Source organism: Chanodichthys erythropterus, chromosome 22, assembly GCF_024489055.1.
Source record: "Chanodichthys erythropterus isolate Z2021 chromosome 22, ASM2448905v1, whole genome shotgun sequence".
NCBI classification, from domain to species: domain Eukaryota; kingdom Metazoa; phylum Chordata; class Actinopteri; order Cypriniformes; family Xenocyprididae; genus Chanodichthys; species Chanodichthys erythropterus.
The window spans coordinates 13218039-13230326 of NC_090242.1; the positions used below are offsets into that span (position 1 = coordinate 13218039).

The following is a 12288-nucleotide window of genomic DNA, read 5'->3' on the forward strand; positions in this document are numbered from 1 at the left end:
AGGCCGCATCCGAAGAAGGCCGAGCTGCAGCACCGGGGAGGCGGAAGCCATCAGCCCTAGTAGCCTCTGGAAAAACTTCAGAGGGAGACAGGCTTTGTTATTGATTGAGGCCGCGAGCTGCTGAATCGCTAGAGCACGCTCCGGCGAGACTACTGCCGTCAATCCCAGACTCGTCCAGGGAGCGGAGGAGTTTGGCCTGGAAAACCTGAAATATGGCCATAGTATGAAGCGCGGAGGCAACCTGGCCCGCCGAGGTATAAGCCCGTCCAGCCAAAGTAGAGGTGGTCTGACAGGGCTTGGAAGGAAGGGCCCTCTTAGTCTTCCATCCCACAGCCGCGGGAGGGCAGAGGTGAGCAGCCATCGCTTCGTTTAGGGGTGGCAGGTGCTCATAACCCTTTTCTTCGGCGCCGTCGACGACGGTGAGGGCGGAACGGTGCGTCGTGTGAAGGCGGGCAGAATACGGAGCATGCCACGACTCTGTGAGCTCCTCGTGGACCTCGGGAAAGAAGGGCGCTGAGCGCTGGCGAGGTGCTTGGCGGCGGCCTGGCAGGAACCATTCGTCCAGGCGGCTGCGAGACGGCTCTGGACAGGACGCGGAAAAGCTCGGCATCCATGCCCTGGCCGTGCTCAACGGGTTCCAAGGGAGGCGGAGCAGTGTCTTCCGGCTCGCCAGCCCATGCTTCTGCTTCGAAGCCGCAAGTGACATGGAGTCATCCTGCTCGTTGTCTGTTCCTCCAAATGAGACGAGGTCACTTGCTTCGGCAGAGGGACGCTGCTCAGGGCGGGAGAACAGGACGAGAGATGGTTCCCTCGGAGGAGAAAGCGAGGCACGCGGGGGCTGGGCCGGCGTGAGCTCGTCTGACTCCGGGCGCTGAGTCGCTCTACCCCGCTGTCTCTTCCTGGCCGGTTCATGGGAGGAAGAAGACGGGAGGGCGCGAGCGGCGAGATCGCCTTCCGCGAAGAAGGCGACCCGCGAGCGCAGGGAACTGAGACTCATGCACTCGCAGTCCCCAGCAAGCGCGCCGTCCGCATGGGGTTTGCCCAGGCAGGCGACGCACTCGGCGTGACCGTCGCTATCGTGCAGGGGGGTCCTGCACATAGCACATGAGTGACGGGGTATCGTGAGACGCCGGTGCCGTGAAAACGGCAGTTGGGTGGCTCTTTTAGAGCGGCGAGGACCACGGAAGCTCTTTTAGGAGCGGTGAAAACCGCTGAAATCGTTCTTTTAGAGCGGCATTAAGCCGCGGGTGAAGCTCTCAGACGGCGCGCCGGATGGCGGCAGGGGACACACAGGAAGCGGCCGGGAGCGGGAAGCGGGAGGCGGCGGCTCAACGACGGCGCTGAAGCTGCAGTCAGTGAGGGCGCCGGCGCTGTCCTCAACCGGCGAGTCCAGGCGAGTCCGCTGCGGGAGCCTCTTCAGACGGCGGCGAGAGCTGTCAGGAAGGCGGCGAGCTTCTTCGGCTTCAGGCGGAGATCGGCGAAGAGATGTAGAGGTCGTCGCTGAAGGAGAAAACACTGAAATCCTATGGCGAATCGCCTGCTTATATAGCCCGTAACCCCGTCCATTTCGGCGGGAATATTCGCGCGCTTTGTCGCCATAGGCCGCGCAGCTATGCCGCATAGTCATTGGTTCAACAACTTGTCTATGAGTCAACCAATGACGATGCAGTTACACTGCGTTATTGAAAAAGGCTTCAGCAGCGGGGAAAAAGGGAGACCTTTCCCCATACGCAGTACGAGTGAAGTATCGAAAGGGAACACGTTTTACCATAGTGCATGATTTGTAAACGAATATATTTTGGAGTTTGTATCACTTACCCAGCTCCATATGTTCAGTTTTACTAACGTAATAAGCTTGCTTGCGATGTGAAGAGCTCTGTTATAAATCCTGTGAAAGACCAGTCACGGAAAAAGAGCTCAAAGACCAGGGTTCAAAAACAAGCTAAATTGCCATGGTTACGATTGTTGCATTTGCTTTTGTTAACACTATAGTGTAGGATTAGATTTTAGTGTAGTTGTACGTTAGCCTATTAAACAATTTTAGTGCCACTCATGGGACATTTCAATTCAGAACTGCGGTGATGTGTACAAACTTCAACTAAACAATATTTTAGCGCCACTCACTGGACATTTCACTTTGCATTTTGCAAAAATGTTGACACAGGTAAGTTTTTCTAATGAGCCTTGGCTGAGTCAATGGGGTCCATTAACTGTTTGGTTACAGACATTCTTCAAAATATCTTCTTTTGGGTAGAAATTCATACAGGTTTGGAACAATGACAGAATTTTCAGTTTTGGGTGAACTGCTCCTTTAACTAATGTAAGAAAATGAGACCTTATTGTAAAGTGTTACCAAAATTTGACATTATGACACAAACACATTTCTAAAGTAAGCTGTTACTATTTGTTTATAAAAAAGACAAAATGAAAAGCAATATGCATGGAATATACAACTAAATACCCCTTAATGTATAAACTTAAACACCAATAATAAAGCTAAATTACACTTACACTCATTAACACTAAACAACAGAACGTGATTCATAACACCATCAGAAGAAGCACTAAATTACAATAAAGAGCTTAGTATGCTAAAATTATTCACAAAATTCACATTTCGTTTCATATAACCTAAAATATCTATTCTAAATGAAAACCAGTGTAATTTTTATAGTATGATACGGCTCTCTGGAGAACATGATTCTGATTGGTCAATCGCAACATTCAACGTTTAAATATTTCCAAATGATGTCTCTCTGCCGTCTCTAAAAGTTATATTAATTCAAATGAATATTTCCTGTCTATGCATTTATTTATTTTTTAAGTAGCCATGTATTATTCAACTTATCAATACAACAGAATAAAAAACAATAGGGTGATAAGGACTGTGGTGCAAAGCAGGTGATTTAAGGATTAATAATTCAACAAAAAGTCAGTTTTTTGGAGAACAGAAGCAGAAGAGGTTTCCAGTCCGGTGCAGATAAAGTCCAAGGTGAACAAAACCAGCCAGCATAAAACAAATGTAACTTATTGACCAAAGGATCTGAATAATCTGCAGTGTTGCAAGATAGTGCAATCCAGTGATAATAAATGGAACATATGTGATAACCAAGCTAGCAGTAGTTACTTGAATGATGTAAAACGCTTTTCTCTTCATGTGGTTTTCCTCCTCTCTCCCTCTTCTTCTCTCTCCTGGTCCTGACTGCTTCAGAGCTCTGAGAACAGCCACAAGACAAAAAAACTGGATGGAGAGGAAGAGGAGGAACTGCAGTAAGTAATACCATATATACATATGTATGGTAAATGAGAGAAAAGTAAACATGCAGAACAAACAAGTGCCAAAAATAATTATCCAGGCTGCAATACAGCAGGTCACTCTATATCTGAGAGGTTTGAACTTCAGAAAGGTTACAGGATGAACCACTGCCAGGTAACGCTCAACACACATCAGACACTGAAACAGAGGATGAGCAGTGACAGTAATTCCATAGAAAAACTGTGTTATTGCTGTGAGACTTTGAAATGGAAACCATTTTGTGAATAGGATGAGCAAAGAGTTCACGGAGAAAAAGATCCCACAAACAGACAGATTGAGGTTGAAGAACTCTGATGCAGCTCCACTTCCTGTGATGATGAGCCATATAACATAAGAGTGTGCCGGAAAACCAGATGTGAAACTAAAGGTGAGCATACACATTTCTAATATGCCTACTTGCCAAGATGAAGACTCTGTGATGTTGGCAGGTGTATGGGGTGTGGTGAAGTTCTTCATTAGTTCCATGTCTGCTTTCTCCAGTCAGAACAAAGGAATAATTCTGCTGCAGTTGTCATCTATGAAAAAAGAAGAAGTCCAAATGTTCCAAGGAAAATCAATGAAAAGCAGACAATCTAAAGGCATAATTACACATTATTGTAAGCAATAATTCTACACAATACCTAAATTATATGCAGATGCAATCTAGTTTAATTGCCATATAATAATACTATTTGAAACATGTTGTTAACTTTTCTAAATTAACTTCCAATACAAAATCTAATTTTGTTACTTTTTCTCCAAAGCACAAAGCTATTTTACTCAACTAATTCATCTAGCATGCTCATAACCCTTGCCCTTTGTGTCACAGTGACTTTGTTATACATTTTACAGCAGAGACAAAGACAATAAATCAAAGTGAACAGAGTTTGTCACCTGAAGAATGAATGTCTCTCTGGCTTGTCATAAAGCTCGCTGCTGTTTTATATAGTCACTTCACAGCTGTCAAAACCCCATATATATACAATTTCATTTTCCAAACATCCCTTAGGACACCAGCTATGCAAATACTTCAAGTGAAAATCAGGAGGTTAAAAAAGACAATCTTAAGTAAACATGAATAGAAAAACATTCTCTGTGAAAAACTAATTTGAAAAAAGATTTAATATATTTACCCACAGACACATAATAAACTGTTCTTAATATTCCCTAATGTTCTTTGTTAGTAATATGATGAAGGTAAAATTATATAAATTTGTTCATGAGAATTTAATATCCTGAATTCCACAGAGAAATATCATGAAGTACTCAGAAAATGTATTTTGTACACACAAAAATCAGGTTTAATGAGGACATCTCTGTGACAAAAGTCTAATTAACAGGTTTGGTTGTTTCAGTAATTAAGTTAAAACAAATCTTAATGAAATATTGCGTGGTCAGTACAGATTAAGTTCATTTGACTATATTTGTGGCATAATATTGATTAACACAAAAATGTTTTCTCTGCATACACACATTTTTTGCTGTAAAGTAATTTCGCTTCAATTAGTTTTCTCCTATTTTCTCCTATTTTCCACATGCAGTATCCCACTATGCAAATTATGTCCAGAAGACGTCCACTGAGGGGCCAGAATGACATCTTTTTTCAACATCTTCTGAACATCCGATATAGACGAACATGCAGAATCACCAAAGGAGAAAAATCACAATTTTTAAGTTACCAATGTGGAGATGAGTGTTTGCTTTAGTTGGGCTCTTGACCCTTGACTTTTAACATTAGATTTTGTTTGGGCTGTTGTTACTGAGTCATAACAGCCAGACAAGCAAAGAGAAAAGATGATCAGGTGTTGGTCATGTTTTCACATAATCATTTTTTGATTGTTTCTTCAGTGATTCTGCTTATTAACATCAGGTGTCACCACTAATTGTCAATCATCACTCAATCATCAATCAATTATCTCATTAACTTTAACACTGCTTCAGTGTTACTTTTTAACACCTGGCAAGATGGACTCATATGTACACTTTGGGTGTTAATTTAACACTGGGGATTTTGCTGTGTGAATTGTGAAGTGTGACATTTTTACTTGACAAATAAAATGTTATATTTGATTTACTCTGGATTCATCTGAAACCATTATGACCAGTAGATTATTGGAGTCCATATTTCCGCAAATCTGCGTCAGGATAGATTCAAACTAAAGGCTCAATGAAAGGAGCTTGTGGGCACATCATGGGACATTTTGATTCTTGTCTATCAACTGGATTGGCAAGTTGCAGTATCGTGACTAAGAAAACTGTGTTTTTGTATGAACAAGCATGTGGCAGTTTGACTCAAATGCATTAGTAAACTCTAAACCCTCTGACTATATATATATATATATATATTATATATATATATATATATATATATATGTACAGTCAAACCAAAAATTATTCAGTCATTTTTATTGTATTTTTGGTATATTTTTACTAATGACTGCAGGACACTGTAGTTAATTTCTGTAAGTGAGGATAGCACAATAAAGTAAAGTACTGTGACATATTATACCCAAAAATTCAACCAAAAACTATTCAGACACTTTGACCTGACCATGTTTTGCTTAACTGACATAATTAGGGCCAGAGCACCGATGGTGCAAGGACTCTATTGTAATTACTCAGTCAATTGTTCTTCTTCTCTGAAATGAATCACATTTTTGAGGGCCTAAACATGCTCGAAAACTCATGAAACTTTGCACACATGTCAGAAGTGGCGAAAACTTACGTCTGATATGGGTTTCAGAATTAGGCATGGCAAAACGGCTCCATAGCGCCACCTACAAAATTTCAATTAAGCGCCCTTTCCGCTACTTTTCACAAGTATGAAGTTCAGTAAACACATGTAACAGCATAATACCTACAAAAAAAGTCCCTGGGTGCAAAATCTGAAAACCCAACAGGAAGTGAGATATTTAGAATTTTCTCTGCAAAATGTTTACAGTTTTTGCCATTTCTAGATGTACTTTAATGAACTCCTTCTAGAGCTTTAATCAGATCAACATCATATTTGGTCAGTCTAATCTAAAGGCCTTTGTGACGTTAAATTGCGAAGATCTAGAGTTTTTGCTGAAGGGCGTGTCCGTGGCGGCCTGACAAATTTCGATGTTTCGCCATGATACACAAAGTTGTTGTAACTCTGGCGTACAATGTCCGATCTGCCCCAAACTTCACGTTTTATTAGAGTCCTGGCCTGAAGACATCTAATGGCAATATTAATTTACGGTCATAGCGCCACTTGCGTGCAACAGGAAATTACATGTTTACACTGTGATTAACTCCTCATAGAGATTTAACCAGATCAACATCATATATGGTCAGTCTAAGTCCTTAAGGCCTTAGCGATATTAAATTGCAAAGATCTTAAGTTTTCACTGAAGGGCGTGTCCGTGGTGGACTAACAAAGTCTGATGTTTCACCATGAAAGAGGAAGCTGTTGTAACTCATGCATACAGTGTCTGATCTGCCCCAAGCTTCACATGTTTTATTAGAGTCCTGGCCTGAAGACATCTATATGCCAATATTTAGTTAGTCATAGCAGGCAACAGGAAATTTTAACACTGTAATTCAATCCCTGAAACACATTTCAATATGCCACAAAGTACCAAACATAAGAAAAAAATTGTTAAATTATGCAACACTTGGCTAAGTGCTAATGTATACGATTAACGCCAGGAAAAAGGAAGTTGTTGTAACTTAGGCATACAATGTCTGATCTGTTCAAAAATTCACATGTTTGATAATAGTGCCTGAAGACATCTACATGGTAATATTCAGTTACAGTCAAAGCACCACCTGTTGGCAGCAGGAAATGAGGCACTTTGAAATGACTTTGCCATATTTCTCCTGTATTTACTTGCTTACATGCATATACGAAACACTATTCACTGTTTTCCTAAGGCCAACGGGTGGCGATAAGCCCGGGTGCGAGGGCCCTTTCATCACTTTCAACTTTTTTAGTTAAGATTTTTTTTTTTTTTTCTGACACAGTTTAACTCTGAGATCTTGTTATATTTTATTTCCATTTTTTTTTTTTTTTTTTTTTTAACTATTGTGAATAAACTGTACTAATGAATGAAATGTTCAAGGTGTCTGAATAAATTTTAATTTGACTGTATATATATTCAGCTGGAACAACAATAATTAAAAATGTTCTATATACCGTTATAAAAGTTTTTGAGAAGTAAAAATAATAAATAAGGGTTAGTTACATAACTTTTGAAGAACAGAGGCAGGATAATTTTTCAGCATGGTACAGAAAAAGAAGAGGCTGAACAAAACCAGGCAGCACAAAACAAAGCAAACAAATGCTCCACAGTGCACAAAAATTCTGTTTTGTCACAATTGTAAAGAGTCCTGTTATAGTATATGGGGCATATATGATAGCCATGCTCACAGTAGTTATAAGAATGAGATAAAATGCTCTTCTCTTCATGTGGTTTTCCTCCTTTCTCTCTCTCCCTCTCTCTCCTGGTCCTGACTGCTTCAGAGCTCTGAGAACAGCCACAAGACAAAACAACTGGATGGAGAAGAAGAAGAGGAACTGCAGTGAGAAGAACCATGTTTGTTCTATAGTATTCAGAGGGAGAAACATAGAGGAAAAACAGGAGCCAAGAGTGATTATCCAGGCCGCAGTGCAACAGATCACTCTATATCTGAGAGGTTTGAACTTCAGAAAGGTTACAGGATGAACCACTGCCAGGTAACGCTCAACACAGATCAGACACTGAAACAGAGGACGGCCAGTGCTATTAAAAAAAGCACTAATGTTGTGAAACTTGAAAACCAAAAAGACAATATAAAAAACAAACTATTCACACTGATACCAATCTCACAAACAGACAGATTGAGTTGGTAGAACATTGATGCAACTCCACTTTCTGTTCCTGTGATGATGAGCCATAAAACATAGAAGTTTGTAGGAAGACCAAACAGGAAACTAAAACTGCATGCATACATTTCCATAATGTCAAATAGCCCAAAGGAATAAGTTGTGGATGATTCAGGTGTGGTGAAGTTCTCTGTAGAGTTGATCATTTCCTCTTGTGTTCTCAAAATTTTATTTATAAAATGAATAAATAGTTGCAACAGTAATCTATTGGAAAAGACAAGAGCAAATGTACTAAGCAAAAAGCCAAAACAAACTGACTCAAGATTTAAATCTTCAATATATATATATATATATATATATATATATATATATATATATATATATATATATATATATATATATATATATATACTCTAAAAAATGCTGAGTTGTTTTTCCATTTTTTATTTATTTTTTTTATTTTTTTTGTGAACTTTCATGTCCAGGGAATTTTAAATGACTTAATAATTAAACAAATAAATCACAAGCCGTAATTCTACACAATGCATTATTTAAACTATTTTTTTAAATGACCCAACATATTACTTCACAATGGTATGATTGTATCCACTATTATAAAACAAATGTAGTGCATTTCTTAGCCTGAAGTCATAAACTAAACATTTCCGTTATATTTCTGAAACAATACACTTCAGCTAATTTATCTAAACTACATCTGATAATCACACTCATGTTTTTGAATATTGTTGAAAAGAAAAACAAGCAAATCAATCAAAAAGGAGTTTGTCACCTGAAGAGTGAATGTCCAGTCTCTCTGATGTAAATGATACTCTGTGCTGTTTTTCTAGTCTCACTTTACAGCTGTCACAAGAATATATGTGCATAGATTCATATGTAACATGTCACATAAAACAAAACATATGCAAACAACACATGAACAAGATTCAAAATGATCAATGGTCTTTTATTTAAATTGCTTAAAACATTTAAATAGAAGTTTTGCATTTGTTTCTACAGACAGTTTAATTATAGTAATAGCACTATATACTATAGATAGCACATAACATTCAAAGACCTTCAGGTCTCTCTAGTCTCAGCTAAGGTCTGTGTTCATGACAAGGTACCGAGGCAGAAACCAATGCTCATTAAGAAAAAACAAAAAAAAACCTTGTTTCACATTCACAGACGCCAGTTTGCGTTTGTATTGCTTTACTACTTACATAATTATTTTAAGTTTATATAATTTATGCACCATACTTAGCGTGGTTATTAATTATATATATTTTTTTCACTGCTACTGCCAAAAACATTTGTGTCAATTTGACACATTTGGCAGCGTTTTTTTCTCTCACGCAGCTTCTCTGCACCTCCTTTGCGTTTCTTCTCCATGATCACCTATGTCACCATCACACTGAAACTGCGTGTAGGCAGAAATCCTAATAGATGGTACTGTTCAACGATATGATTGGGCCAGTCCAGTGTCAATCAAGAAAACAACCAATGGGCCGCTGAGCTACATGTTTCATGAGCCGCGTCTGTCAGAAGGAAAAAAAAATAGCCTATGTGATATTTTTGACTAAAGTGTTTTGGGCCAGCAGCCCAGTGTCAATTGAAAAAGTATTGGACCGCCGATCTAGGCCTACCACTTTCATGGGGGAATTTCGGGGGAATTTCGCCAAGTGGAGTGGATGCTGGTGAACTGTGATTCTCCATTCACCATCGACATCGCTGAAGAAGTCACAAGCCCCGCTCCCCATCCAGAGTTCAGCCTGCCTTCACCCAGTGACACGGACAAGCCAGAGCCCACCGCAGATGGAGGTAATCAGCCTGCCGTGAGAAATGAGCCGGAGCTGACAAGTGGGACAGAGCGTCACATCGCCTCAGAACTGGAGTCCCGAGGACGGACATCTGATCAGGTGTGTGAGCCAGCAACAATGTGCGCCAACGTGGGAGTCCTTGTGGAGTTTAAGGGGATGGAGTGGAGCCCCGCCCACATTCCCACCACAGAGGGTGAGCAAGCGCTGGACTATTTGCTTTCTTTTTATGAGGACTGTAGTGAAGAGGAGGATCCCCTGTGTCTCCTATCCCCGCTGTTTCCATCCAGCCTAGAACTGCCCGTCTCCCTGCTGGTCCCATCCAGCCTAGAACTCTCCATCTCCCCGCTGGTCCTGTCTAGCCTAGAACTACCCATCTCCCCGCTGGTCCTGTCCAGCCTAGAACTCTCCATCTCCCCGCTGGTCCTGTCTAGCCTAGAACTACCCATCTCCCCGCTGGTCCCGTCCAGCCTAGAACTCTCCATCTCCCCGCTGGTTCCGTTCAGCTCTGTGTCTATGTCCCCTCCCAACCTCCCTCGCCCACCTCCTCTCCATTTATCATTCAGTTCCTCTGCCCAGTCACCGCTGTCTCTCACTGGCACCTCAGTATCTCCTCCTCTGTGGTGTGGATCCACCTCGGGCCAGCCATTCTACAATGCCGTCTAGATGCCTAGGCCCCTTGGCTCCGCCTCTTGCCTCCGATCCAGTCTCTCCACCTCAGCTCGTCGTACAGACTCCTCCGCCATGGCTGAACTCTGTTAATCGCCTGGCTGAACTCTGGAGTCTCCATCTACTCTGCCTGCTCCTGGTCTCCCCCTGGCTCCTCCCACCCTCCACGCCCCCTTGGACTATAGTTTCTATTCCATGGACTATTTTCTTATGTCTTTGTTTTACTCCGCCCTTCTTCTGAACCCCTCCCTCCTCTGGACTCTTACGGCGTGAGTACACGCCTATCCGGGAGGGGGCGAACTGTTACAGATCCTCATGTTTCCGTTTTCCCATTCTGTTCATTGGTTCATTTGATTCACCTGTGTCTCATTATCTCATCACCTTGTTAAGTTCCCTTTGTTTGCTTTAAGCCCTGTGTTCACCCTCATTCCTCGTCAGTTCTCGTCTGTGTAAGGTTGTGTTATTTTTACACGTGTTCATTAAACCCTGTATTCACCTACTCTCCTTCATTTCGCCTGGTGTTTGCTACCAACTGTGACACCAACAAAATATCAAAGTGTAATGATATTCTAATTTAAGGACATGTGGACATTTGCATTATAAGGTTCAGCAGTTTTGGTTACCATACCTCATGATTAAATGTTAGTGTTTGTCAAAATGATGGTGGCAAAAGACATTTAGAAACGTCTCGGTTACGTATGTAACCCTCGTTCCCTGAAGGAGGGAACGGAGACGTACGTCAGTAGTGGCCGACGAATTGGGATATCGCTTAGAGAGCCCTATCATCTTCGTGTAAACTAAAACAAGCCAATGGAATTGGCGTGCGATATTTGCATAATGCGCACCGCCCCCGTCAGGTGTATATAAATAGGGAGCAGATGCAATCGCACTCTGTTTTTCGCTGAGGAGACAACTGGTGTCCGCGCTACAGCGAGGGTACAGAAACTGTGGCGACGGGACGTACGTCTCCGTTCCCTCCTTCAGGGAACGAGGGTTACATACGTAACCGAGACGTTCCCTTTCAGTCGGTCACGTTCGACGTACGTCAGTAGTGACCGACGAATTGGGATCCCAACTAAAGCGCCACAGTTACGAAACCCCTTCCAGTGCCCAGCGCAAGCTCAGCCGCCCATAGCACCGGCTGGCGGTGAAGGGGGCGAGCTTACACCGAGAGAGTCTACTGCTGTCTAACCACTACCCACTAAGTAAACTAGACACACTGGGGAAGCGAACCCGTAAGGGACGCTGCGGAGACCACTACCTACCCAATGGGGGAGGAGTTTACGTGGGAAATACACACATGGACTGGCCCGGGGGGCAGTACGCATATGGAGTCCCTGGGATGGCTCCACCTGGTAGGGGGAGACTCATCTGACAGGTGACAGCAGAGCTGGCTCTGCTAAGGGAAAGACACGGACTCGGCCCGTAGGGAGTTTTAAACCGTGGAAAATACACATATGGGACTGCTCACGTAGAGGGGTCACGACATATGGGCCCCAGCCAACAGACAGCGTCAGCGACGGATGTAGGCCTGGCATCAGACACTCCGCAATGTCCGAGCCGAAGGGGGAGGCGGAGGAACTCAACAGGGTTCGCCAAGCGGGGAACACGACTGGAGTGAAAGTATGCACGTATCCGGCCAGTGGCGGGAATGGCATTGCAAGCCGACACTTAGAGTGGGT

At 42.4% G+C, this 12288-nt stretch overlaps 1 pseudogene; it reads right to left on the minus strand.

Annotated features, from left to right (window-relative positions):
• Positions 1–1225: 1225 nt before the first annotated feature.
• LOC137012213 (lysophosphatidic acid receptor 6-like) lies at positions 1226–8329 on the minus strand (annotated as a pseudogene).
• Positions 8330–12288: the final 3959 nt, after the last annotated feature.